The sequence below is a fragment of the Glycine max genome, chromosome 2, assembly GCF_000004515.6.
Source record: "Glycine max cultivar Williams 82 chromosome 2, Glycine_max_v4.0, whole genome shotgun sequence".
In the NCBI taxonomy this organism is placed as follows: Eukaryota; Viridiplantae; Streptophyta; class Magnoliopsida; order Fabales; family Fabaceae; genus Glycine; species Glycine max.
In genome coordinates, this window is record NC_016089.4 from 20,113,877 (window position 1) to 20,126,072 (window position 12,196).

The 12,196-nt window shown below is 38.4% G+C and overlaps 1 non-coding gene across 1 annotated transcript; it reads right to left on the minus strand.

Annotated features, from left to right (window-relative positions):
* Nucleotides 1–1,741: 1,741 nt before the first annotated feature.
* On the minus strand, nt 1,742–1,848 carry LOC113000952 (small nucleolar RNA R71). Its single transcript, XR_003266256.1, has one exon. It is a non-coding gene; the product is annotated as a small nucleolar RNA R71 (small nucleolar RNA).
* Between the last annotated feature and the right edge of the window lie 10,348 nt (nt 1,849–12,196).

Sequence of the window (12,196 nt, forward strand, 5' to 3'; positions counted from 1 at the left end):
GGTTGGATTAAGTGGTTGACTGTTAGGGACGAATTCTCCATAACCCAGGATAAGAGAATGACTTCTAAATCAGAAGAAACAACCTGTTTTTAATATTAGTAGTTTCGTATTCCAGTTTACTTGTTCTGCTCTTTAATCACAAAACAAACAACCCCCCTCCCCAATCGTTACTATTACTGCAAGTATATTATGAACATTTGGTTTGTCACTACTCGTTGGGAAACGACCTAGGATCACTTCCTAGTTACTGCATTTTCATGTTTATTTGATTCGGGTACGGCCTCGATCAAATTTGGCGCCGTTGCCGGGGAGCAGTGTCCAAAGGTTCATAATAGCTAGCGTTGTGTGTCTAATTCTTTCGTGTTTTATGTTTAATTGTTAGTATTGTGTTAGTATGTGTGTTAGTGTCGTTTAGTATCTTGATATTTTGTTTAGTGTGTGTTCTGTTTCAGTTTTCCTATTGAGCGCTTCCCCTGTTTCAGTTTTGGGTGTTTTGCTATGAATAGTGTTTTGCGACGGACTTAGCAACCATTTCTGCTTGCGGCAAACCAGAGTAGTAGTAGAAATCCCTTAGCGACGGATTTTAGCGACCACCCATGCTGAATTATTTGTGATTTTTTGTTTTAGTAGCTAGGGTTGTTATTTTTGGCTGAATTTTTTTGTGGTAACTTCTTTTAATCCATATTTTGTGGGAAAAATAGCTAGAGCCTTTAGTTTGGTCAGATTTGAAAGTTCCAAAAAACTAGCAAATTTTGTGTTTGTCAAAACTTCAAACGGCCATAACTTTTGCTCCGGTTATCAGAATCGCAATTATTATATATGCATTTGGGGTAGAAAAAAATTTCCTACGCCGTGGCAGCCGACCTGAGGTCTCCATCGTCCAAAAAAAGCGATTCTGTCAAAAGTTTCTTATTTTTCAAGTTTTATTCACTTATTTTTCTTAACCTACCAATTTTAGCTTTCATAGTTAGACTTTGAATTTTTGTCTGAAATTTTTTGTGCTATCTTCTCATCATTTTATAAGGTTTCTCACAAAATTTCAAGTCATTTGGATATCATTTGAGGGTAGCTGTAGTTCAAACCTACACCTTTATTTACATGACAAGGCAACTAGTTGTGTGCATGCTGAATGTAGTGTATGACTAGAGGCGATCCATCTGACTTACAACCCTTTGATCCTGAGATAGATAGGACATTTCACAGATTAGTTAGGCATCATTTTATACCTTTTGATCATTCTGAGCATTCCATTATTGGTGAATCTGTGCATTCTGTTATTGGTGATTTTGAACATCCTGATCTTGAGCATTATAATTTTGAGCATTCTGATTCTGAGCATTCTGATTTTGCACATTCTGAGAACATGGCACAACCTCCACCCCGTGAGAGGACTCTAAGGGAAATGGCTGCACCTGATTTCACCTACGAAAGCTTGTGCATCCAATACCCTGATGAGAATGTCCCATATGTTCTTAAAACTGGATTGATTCATTTGCTTCCAAAGTTTCATGGCCTTGCAGGTGAAGACCCGCACAAACATTTGAAAAAATTTCACATTGTCTGCTCCACCATGAAACCCCCAGATGTCCAAGAGGATCACATATTTCTGAAGGCTTTTCCTCATTCATTAGAGGGAGTGGCAAAGGACTGGCTGTATTACCTTGCTCCAAGGTCCATCACGAGCTGGGATGACCTTAAGAGAGTATTCTTAGAAAAAATTTTCCCTGTTTCCAGGACCACAGCCATCAGGAAGGATATCTCAGGTATTAGACAACTCAGTGGAGAGAGCCTGTATGAGTACTGAGAGAGATTTAAAAAACTATGTGCCAGTTGCCCCCACCATCAGATTTCAGAGCAGCTTCTTCTCCAATATTTTTATGAAGGACTCAGTAATATGGAGAGAAGTATGATAGATGCTGCCAGTGGTGGAGCCCTTGGAGACATGACTCCTGCTGAAGCCAGAAATTTAATTGAGAAGATGGCTTCCAACTCCCAGCAATTTAGTGCCAGAAATGATGCCATAGTAATTAGAGGAGTGCATGAGGTAGCTACAAACCCATCTGCATCATCTGAAACTAAGAAGCTTGAAGGCAAACTGGATGCATTGGTTAACTTGGTAACCCAGCTGGCCTTGAATCACAAATCTGTACCTGTCGCAAGGGTTTGTGGTTTGTGCTCCTCTGCTGACCACCATACAGACCTTTGCCCTTCCATGCAGCAACCTGGAGCAATTGAGCAGCCTGAAGCTTATGCTGCAAACATTTACAATAGACCTCCTCAACCTCAGCAGCAAAATCAACCACAGCAGAACAATTATGACCTCTCCAGCAACAGATACAACCCTGGATGGAGGAATCACCCTAATCTCAGATGGTCTAGCCCTCAACAACAACAACAGCAGCCTGCTCCTTCCTTCCAAAATGTTGCTAGCCCAAGCAGACCATACATTCCTCCACCAATCCAACAACAGCAACAGCCCCAGAAATAGCCAACAGTTGAGGCTCCTCCAAAACCTTCCCTCGAAGAACTCGTGAGGCAAATGACGCTGCAGAATATGCAGTTTCAACAAGAGACCAGAGCCTCCATTCAGAGCTTGACTAATCAGATGGAACAATTAGCTACACAATTGAATCAACAACAGTCCTAGAATTCTGACAAGCCACCTTCTCAAGCTGTCCAAAATCCCAAAAATGTCAGTGTCATTTCATTGAGGTCGGGAAAGCAGTGTCAAGGACCTTAACCCGTAGCACCTTCCTCATCTGCAAATGAACCTGTCAAACTTCACTCCACAGGTAATTATGATTTGCAGAAGCAGCACATTCCCCCTCTTCCATTCCCTCCAAGAGCAGTTTCCAACAAAAAAATGGAAGAGGCAGAGAAAGAGATCTTGGAAACGTTTAGAAAAGTAGAGGTAAACATACCTCTGTTGGATGCAATAAAGCAAATTCCAAGATATGCTAAATTCTTGAAGGAGCTGTGCACTAATAAGCGGAAGCTTAAAGGAAGTGAACGAATTAGCATGGGCAGAAATGTCTCCGCATTGATTGGTAAATCTGTTCCTCAAATTCCTGAAAAATGCAAAGATCCAGGTACATTCAGCATACCTTGTATTATAGGGAATAGTAAGTTTGACAATGCCATGTTGGATTTAGGAGCCTCTGTTAGTGTTATGCCTCTGTCTATTTTTAATTCTCTATCTCTAGGTCCCTTGCAGTCAACTGATGTGGTAATTCATTTAGCTAATAGAAGTGTTGCCTATCCTGCTGGTTTCATAGAAGATGTCTTAGTTAGAGTTGGTGAACTGATTTTCCCTGTTGATTTCCCATCATTCTAGGCAGACCCTTTATGAAAACTGCTAGAACTAAGATAGATGTATATGCAGGCACACTATCCATGGAGTTTGGTGATATAACTGTTCATTTTAATATTCTGGATGCTATGAAATACCCATCTGAAGATCTTTCTGTATTTCGTGCTGAAATAATTGACCATGTTGTTGATGAATACATGAATGATCTTTATTCTAATCTGCATGCCTCTCACTCTTCATGCATTGAGTCTGAAATTGTACTTGATCATATGTCTGAATTTGATGTTGAGAGTGAATCTGAGAGTGATATTGATTGCATGTCTGGTGGTGGTGTTTTACCTCTCGAGATTGATTTTATAGAGTCAGATAGGACTAACCATGTTTCAGGAACTACACATACCTCTGACTTTCTTTATGAGGTAAAGGCTGAGAAACCATCTCCTTCTACCACTGTCTAGCCGCCCACACCAGAATTGAAGCCTCTGCCACAAATTTAAAATACGCTTACTTGGATGATAGCAAGAGTTTTCCAGTGATTATATCTGCCTCCCTTGCTGATGAGCAAGAGGAGAAGTTGTTGTCAGTTCTCAAGAAGCATAAGAAGGCTATAGGCTGGACCCTGGCGGACATTCCTGGTATTAGCCCATCCACATGTATGCATCGAATAAATTTAGAGGATGGAGCTAAACCAGTAAGACAGCCACAGAGAAGACTCAACCCGTGATTCTTGATGTAGTGAAGAAGGAGATAACCAAGCTTTTGCAAGCTGGAATCATTTATCCTATCTCCGACAGCCAATGGGTGAGTCCCGTCCAGGTAGTCCCGAAGAAGACCGGCCTCACAGTGATAAAAATGAGAAGGAGGAGCTGATTCCTACTCGGGTGCAGAACAGTTGGAGAGTCTGCATTGACTATAGGAGGCTGAACCAGGTTACCAAAAAGGACCATTTTCCCCTGCCATTCATTGACCAGATGCTTGAACGCCTGGCAGGTAAATCTCACTACTGTTTCCTTGATGGTTTTTCTGGTTATATGCAAATTACTATTGCTCCTGAGGATCAGGAAAAGACCACATTCACCTGCCCCTTCGGCACTTTTGCCTATAGGAGGATGCCTTTCGGCCTGTGCAATGCCCCTGGTACCTTCCAGCGGTGCATGATTAGTATTTTCAGTGATTTTTTAGAAAATTGCATAGAGGTGTTTATGGATGATTTCACTGTATATGGATCCTCTTTTGATGGTTGTTTGAATAGTTTGGAAAAAGTTTTGAATAGATGCATTGAAACTAACCTTGTTCTAAATTTTGAAAAATGTCATTTTATGGTTGAGCAAGGTATAGTTTTAGGCCACATTATTTCCAATAAGGGCATTGAAGTAGATCCTGCAAAAATTTCTGTTATTTCACAATTGCCTTACCCCTCTTGTGTGCGAGAGGTGCGATCTTTTCTTGGTCATGCAGGATTCTACAGGCGCTTTATAAGGATTTTAGCAAAGTAGCCCTTCCACTGTCCAACTTGTTGCAAAAGGAGGTGGAGTTTGACTTTAATGACAGATGCAAAGAGGCTTTTGATTGCCTCAAAAGAGCCTGACTACCACCCCCATCATCCAGGCACCCGATGGACAGCCCCTTTTGAGCTTATGTGTGATGCATCAAATTATGCATTGGGGGCTGTCCTTGCTCAGAAAATTGATAAATTGCCCAGGGTGATATATTATGCTTCTAGGACTTTAGATGCTGCCCAAGCGAATTATACTACTACTGAGAAAGAGCTTCTAGCCATAGTTTTTGCTCTTGAAAAATTTCGATCTTATTTGCTTGGTACTCGCATTATTGTTTATACTGACCATGCAGCTCTAAAGTACTTGTTGAAGAAGGCTGATTCTAAGCCTAGGTTGATCCGATGGATGCTCTGGCTCCAAGAGTTTGACTTGGAGATCCGTGATAGGAGCGGAGCACAAAATCTAGTTGCTGATCATTTGAGTCGGATCGAACGTGTATCTGATGCAGATTCACCTATTCGGGATGATTTCCCGGATGATCATTTGTATATACTGTATAGTATTTCTGACTCTCTTTCTACTCCCTGGTTTGCTAACATTGTCAATTATTTAGTTGCCTCTGTTTTTCCTCCCTTAGCATCTAAGGCCCAAAAAGATAAAATTAAAAGTGATGCTAAGCATTTTATTTGGGATGACCCCTACTTGTGGAAATTGTGCAGTGATCAGGTCATTAGACGGTGCATTCCAGATCATGAGACTGACTCAGTCCTGCAGTTCTGTCATTCTTCCGCACCGGGAGGTCATCTGGGTGTTCAAAGGACAGCTCGCAAAGTGCTTGATTGTGGTTTTTATTGGCCCACCATCTTTAAAGATGCGTGGAAGATCTGCAGCACTTGTGAGCAGTGTCAGAGAGCAGGAAATACACTTACATGGCGACAACAAATGCCTCAGCAACCTATGCTATTCTGTGAGGTGTTTGATGTCTGGGGTATAGATTTCATGGGTCCTTTTCCTGTCTCTTTTGGTTATGTTTACATTCTCCTTGCAGTTGATTATGTTTCAAAATGGGTGGAAGCCAAGCCCACTAGAACTAATGATGCTAAAGTTGTTGCAGACTTTGTCAGGTCTAATCTGTTTTGCAGGTTTGGAGTACCTAAAGCAATTGTTAGTGATCAAGGAACCCATTTTTGCAACAGGACAATGCATGCCCTGCTTAAAAAGTACGGGGTGGTACACAGGGTATCCACACCATACCACCCCCAGACAATGGACAGGCAGAAATTTCTAACAGGGAAATCAAGAGAATTTAGAGAAGATTGTGCAGCCAAGCAGGAAAGATTGGAGTACCAGGCTTGATGATGCTCTCTGGGCACATCGGACTGCCTACAAAGCACCCATAGGAATGTCTCCTTATCGGGTTGTCTTTGGAAAGGCATGTCATCTTCCAGTGGAAATTGAGCACAAAGCATACTGGGCAGTGAAGACTTGCAACTTCTCTATGGATCAAGCTGGGAGGAAAGAAGTTGCAACTGAGTGAGTTAGATGAAATCCGCCTAGAAGCCTACGAGAATGCCAAGTTCTACAAAGAAAAGACCAAGAAGTTCCATGATAGCATGATAGTTAAAAAGACTTCGTGGTTGGGCAAAAAGTGTTATTGTATAATTCTAGGCTTGGACTCATGAGTGGTAAGTTGAGGTCTAAGTGGATTGGTCCTTTTGTTGTTACTAATGTTTTTCCTTATGGTACAGTTGAGATCAAAAGCGACTCCACAAACAAGAGCTTCAAGGTCAACGGACATCGACTTAAGCCATTCCTCACGAACCCTTCTTTAGTGGACGTAGTGGTGGAAGAGACTTCCTTACTCCACCCTACTCTTCCTCCACCATGACTTAGGGAGTTTTTCTTTTCCTATCTCCTTCTTTGCTTTTATTACACTTGTCCGATTCTCTTTGATGATTTAATTGTTTTTAATCTTTTAATTGTGCTACATTGAGGACAATGTGTTGTTTAAGTATGGGGGGGGGGAGTGTTCTTTGGTTTTGCTAGTTTTGTTGGTTTTGTTAATTTGTTAGTTGTGTTAATTTGTTAATGTTGTTAGTTTCGTCGGATTTTAGTTTAATATTTTGGGTCAATTTGTGTGCATGTACGACTTTGCATGTTTTTCTTTGAATTATAGGATATGTTCAAGAAATGGGTAATTGTTTTGAAAATAAAAGTTCTTGACATTTTGTGACTTGAAATCCTTGATTCTTCTCTACATGTCATGATAGTTTTGAAAGCTCAATTTGAAAGTGATGATTTACCTTTGTGAGAATTTGAGCCATCCATCATCATAATCATTTGGTGTGTTTTGCCCCATTGATTGCTTGCACAATAGCCTTGGCTTGATTCTTGTTGATGCTCCTAATTCACATGCATATTTGGAAATGATTAGGCAATTTTGTTCTTATAAGCTTCTAGCCAAATGGACTTACCTTGAATTAATTCCTTTGATAGCCCTTTTGAGCCTTGTTTCCCTTTCCTTGTTTTGAAGCTCACTACAAGCCTTAAGTGAAAAACCATGATATCACCATATCCTTAAGGAATTTTGGAGCTTTGGAATTGTTTTGGGAATAAGTGTGGGGGGTTTTTGTTTCATTGGAAACTTGTTTTGTTGGCTATGCTTCATGATGTATTTTGGGCCATACTTGATGTACATTGTATATTGGTTAAATGTTGGACATGCTGAATGAAATGTTGTTTCTCAAAGGCTAAGAGTAAAAAAAAAAAAAAAAATCGAAAAAAAAAGAAAAAGAAAAGCAATAAAGTTGAGTGAATAAGATCTTAAATGGCACAAGAATGATGAAACTCTTGGTTCTACTCTTATGTTTAATTTTATCTTTACTTCTTTTTATTTTTATTTTTCTTAATATGCACTTATTCCCCATTGCTCCTCTATTCCTTTGGGATTTAGCCACTTATTCCATATTTCTCCATACCTTGTCCTTGGCCCCATTACAACCTTAAAAGACCTTTTGATCCTCATGTGCTTGTGTTTATGGGTTGATTGTCAATTTTAGAATCTTGCCAAGTTTATGTGGTGTTTGCTTTCATGGGTGCTTTGAGGGTAAATAGTAGCCTAGACACTTGAGAGATAGAGTGTATATCTTGTGAGGCTTTATCACTTTTCATTCTTGAGCTGATTAACTATTTTGCCATGATTGGGTTGCTTGGATGATTTTCATGAATGTCTTGACTTTTTGGATCTCCTTATGTTAGATGTTACCCATTCCTTTCATTCCTTGATGTTCATTGAGAAATATGTGAATGTTTTTGTTTGTCTCTCTTTGATATCCTTGGATTTTGTTCTTTGTTTCATTTTGCCCAGGAGTGCAAAAGGCTAAGTATGGGGGGTTTTGATGTGCCATCATTTTCTTCTATTTTCTAAACCCTTTTTGCACCATTTTAATTACTGATTGGTCTTAATTGTCAATTAATTAGGCAGTTTTATTATTTGGGCTCATTTAGCTAATTTGATGTTTTTAATCTAATTTCAGGAATTAATGAAACATTGGGCTTAATCCGGATTTTGGTTGTGGACTTGAAGAGGGCAAATAAAGCAGCGCTTACCTTAGTTAATTTCTAATTAGGAAATTTCGCAATTTTATTTTATGTTGTTCAGTGTTTATTTCGTTTTGGGCCAGAGTATTGTAATAGGGCCCAGTGACTTTGAGTGACTCTTTTTAAATAGCAGCCTTGGGATTCGTGCAGGCTATTCTGTTATGCTATTCATTATTCAGAGCTTTGGTTTAGGTTTTACGTTTTTCTGTCTTGTTACTGTTCGTAATGCAATTTCCGTTTTCTGCTTCTAATTACAATTTCGTTCTTGCTTCTTCTTCTACTTCATTTACGTTTCTGTTCATTTACGTTTCTGTTCATTTACGTTTCTGCTTCATGTTTCATTTGCGTTTTCTGTTTGAATCCATGGAAGGCTAGATTTTCTGGTGTTGTTTCCTTTTGAGGACGAAGCCCAACTCTCTTTGAGGTTTCGTTGTAATGTGGTTCCTGGCAGTTTTCCCTTCACCAGTTATCCCAATTCGTGAATATTAATCAGTGCACGCTTCGTGTTCGATTAATTGCCTCTGAGCCTAACTTGCGTTCATGCTTAATGGACGAAGGGCTAACTGGTGTATGTGGTGCCTAATCACGTATTGAAACCCTAAGTTGATTTTCGCTTAGTAAATTGAAATAGGGTTGGATTAAGTGGTTGACTGTTAGGGACGAATTCTCCATAACCCAGGATAAGAGAATGGCTTCTGAATCAGAGGAAACAACCCGTTTTTAATATTAGTAGTTTCGTATTCCATTTACTTGTTCTGCTCTTTAATCACAAACAACAAACCCCCCCCCCAATCGTTACTGTTACTGCAAGTATATTATGAACATTTGGTTTGTCACTGCTCGTTGGGAAACGACCTAGGATCACTTCCTAGTTACTGCATTTTCATGTTTATTTGATTCGGGTACGGCCTCGATCAGTATGTCAAAAATAGAGTGATGGTCACATGCAAAAAAGTTGATGCTGGTTGACTCGTAGATTTTCAAATCTTTCTTGAAGTTTTGGAGTCCATATGCTAAATACACTTTGTCTTTGTGTTGTCTAACTCGTATTTCATAGATGGCTCCATTGTAACTGAGATGGACAAACTCAGGATAGTGTGGTGCCCATTGTGTATGATAGAACGCTAAAAGTTGTATGGTATTCTGAAAAAAAAAAGTGAGAAATATTAATGCATGTCTATGTAACAATAATAGTAATGGAAGGATTGGGAAAAAAGATGACCTTGTCATTGTTGAAGGCAGCGATAAATTGGATGATCAATGGCGGTCGGATGATGCGATTTTTCATCTGCAATCATAGGGATATAAAAGCAAACGCCAAAAGAAATTTGTCAACCAAAGAAAAATTGTAAAATGACAGGGATGCACAATATAAAGGTTTGTAAACAAAGCGCCAAAAAAGAAAAACAGCGGAAAGGACTAACGCACATACAAACCGAAACCAAATCGAAGGCAAAGACATTAAACAAAAAAAGAGAACAATGGCAACAACAGAACAAAATGAAAGTGGAAAACAAAAACGAAAATGATAGCCATGCACATAAAAGTTATAAAAGAAACGACCAAGGAGGGCCTGATACCTTCAAATCCAGTTTTGTTTTCAAACTTGAAAAAGAAAGAAAGGAAAATGACACAACAAAAACCAACGACATTGCACAAAACCCCCAAACCACGTGCATCAGACACATAGCAGAAAAACCACAAACCAAAAACCCATGAAAATGACACTAAACCCAACAAAAAGGTAGGTGCCGTGAAGAGGAGAGTAGAAATGACTTACCTCGGTTGATGCGGTTGAAGATGTGGTGCTCATTTTGTGCATGGCGTGAAAGTAGAGTTTGGACAGAGAAATGAAAAAGGATTTGCAGAAGAAAGTAGATGATAGGCCTTTCTAGAGTGTGGTATTTAATATTTGCTTCTTTCCAATGCCACACGGTTGTCAATAATTGTGAATTGAAGAGGTGCGAAGTAGATGAAGAGTTTTTGTTCGAAATAGAAGCTTAAGTTCGTTGGTATTGTAGGGCAGTAACCGTGTAGATTTATCTTGGGCCTGGTTATGAGCATTGGGCCAACTTCTAGAATTGCTTGTTAGGATTTGGTTTTTAATGTATTGCAGAGGGGGTATGATATGGTATTTTTTAATGATACCATGTCTGAAGGATATATATGAGAATTATTTAAAATTGATTATGTCATGTTGGATAACTGGATTTTTTTAATGTAGTTTTTTCTGTAAAATAAGAATGATGTTGGTTTGAACGAATGGAGTATATGTAGCATGATGTGATACATTTGGACTATTGACATGAACGATTTTTTAAAAATATTGTTTAAAGCATAATTATCATATAAGCAGTAGCATATGAACGCTAGATATTTCATTATTGAACTTCAGCAATTTAAATTTCTATATTTCGTAGAGAAATAAACAAAATTTGTACATGTAAATGTCAAAGCAAATGTTAAGCTGTGATAAAGTGCTAAATAATATAACGTTAATTAAATGAAATTATAAATGGAAGATATTAATGTGGTGATTAAGATTGTAATATATGATATCATCTTTGGCTGTATGTTAGAATGCATATGATAAGATAACAGTTAGGAATTGTTGCCAATAGATAGTACAATTTGATGTTTGAAAATTTAGAGTTACCTTGTAAGATTTTTGAAAACCTCTTTGAAGACTACATTAGTAGTAGAAGTCATATTTTTTTGGTCTTTATCATGAATAAGAACTTTTAATCCTTGCCTTGAATTGACCCTTGATAATGCAACGTATAATTGTCCATGGCTAAAGACTGGTTTTGGCAAATAAAGTCCAACCATAGAAAGTGATTGGCCCTGAGACTTGTTAATCGTCATTGCATAAGATAGCTTGATTGGAAATTTTCTTCTTAAAAGCTTGAAAGGCCATGATGATTGTGAAGGTGACATTGACATTCTCGGAATGTAAACATTATCACCAAGATTTTTGCCAGAAATGATTTCAGCTGCAATGACATGTTTGGCTAGTCTAGTAACTACTAATCTAGTACCATTACAGAGTCCTTGCGTTTGGTCTAAGTTTCTTAGCAACATTATAGGACTACCGATTTTTAGCTTGATGCGATGATTTGGCAGACCAGATGTGTTTAGTGAATTGAGAAATTCAGTTGTGATTGATTGAAAATGCCAACTACCAATGGTTTCTGACTTCTCTATATAATCAGAGCTTAAGTATTCCATTTGTTCACCTATTATATTTATTTGAGGTAGCATGCAAAGTTAAATAGAGAATAAATACTGAGTAGACCTTAGTTTTTGTAAATTTCAGATGTGCATAAATACCTGGAATCAAGGAAAGTATATAATCATTGACCTCTTCAATTGTTTCATTCGTGGAAGCTAATATTGCTCTAGATTTGAATAATTCAGGATCACTGTGATGTTGATATAAATCTGGAAATTTTGATTTGACTATAGCATCAATGGGGTCATTATATTCAGTAATCAGTAGGTACTCAGGAATTTCAATGGTAGCATATCCATCATTTTGATTCCCAATAACTCCATCTCCAATATCTAGAATCCACTTTGCAAATTTAGTAGTTTCTTGATCATCAATTGATTGGGGATTGCCTTGTAAACGCATGTTTTTGCTGAGTGTTAAGACTTCACAGCAAGGCCACAAATATGATGAATTGATTGTTGCATTTATAATGTTTGAACGACTTCCTCTTGCAATGACTGACAGAATTTGTCGGAAATCTCCACCAAATACAATAACTTTGCCTCCAAAAATTTG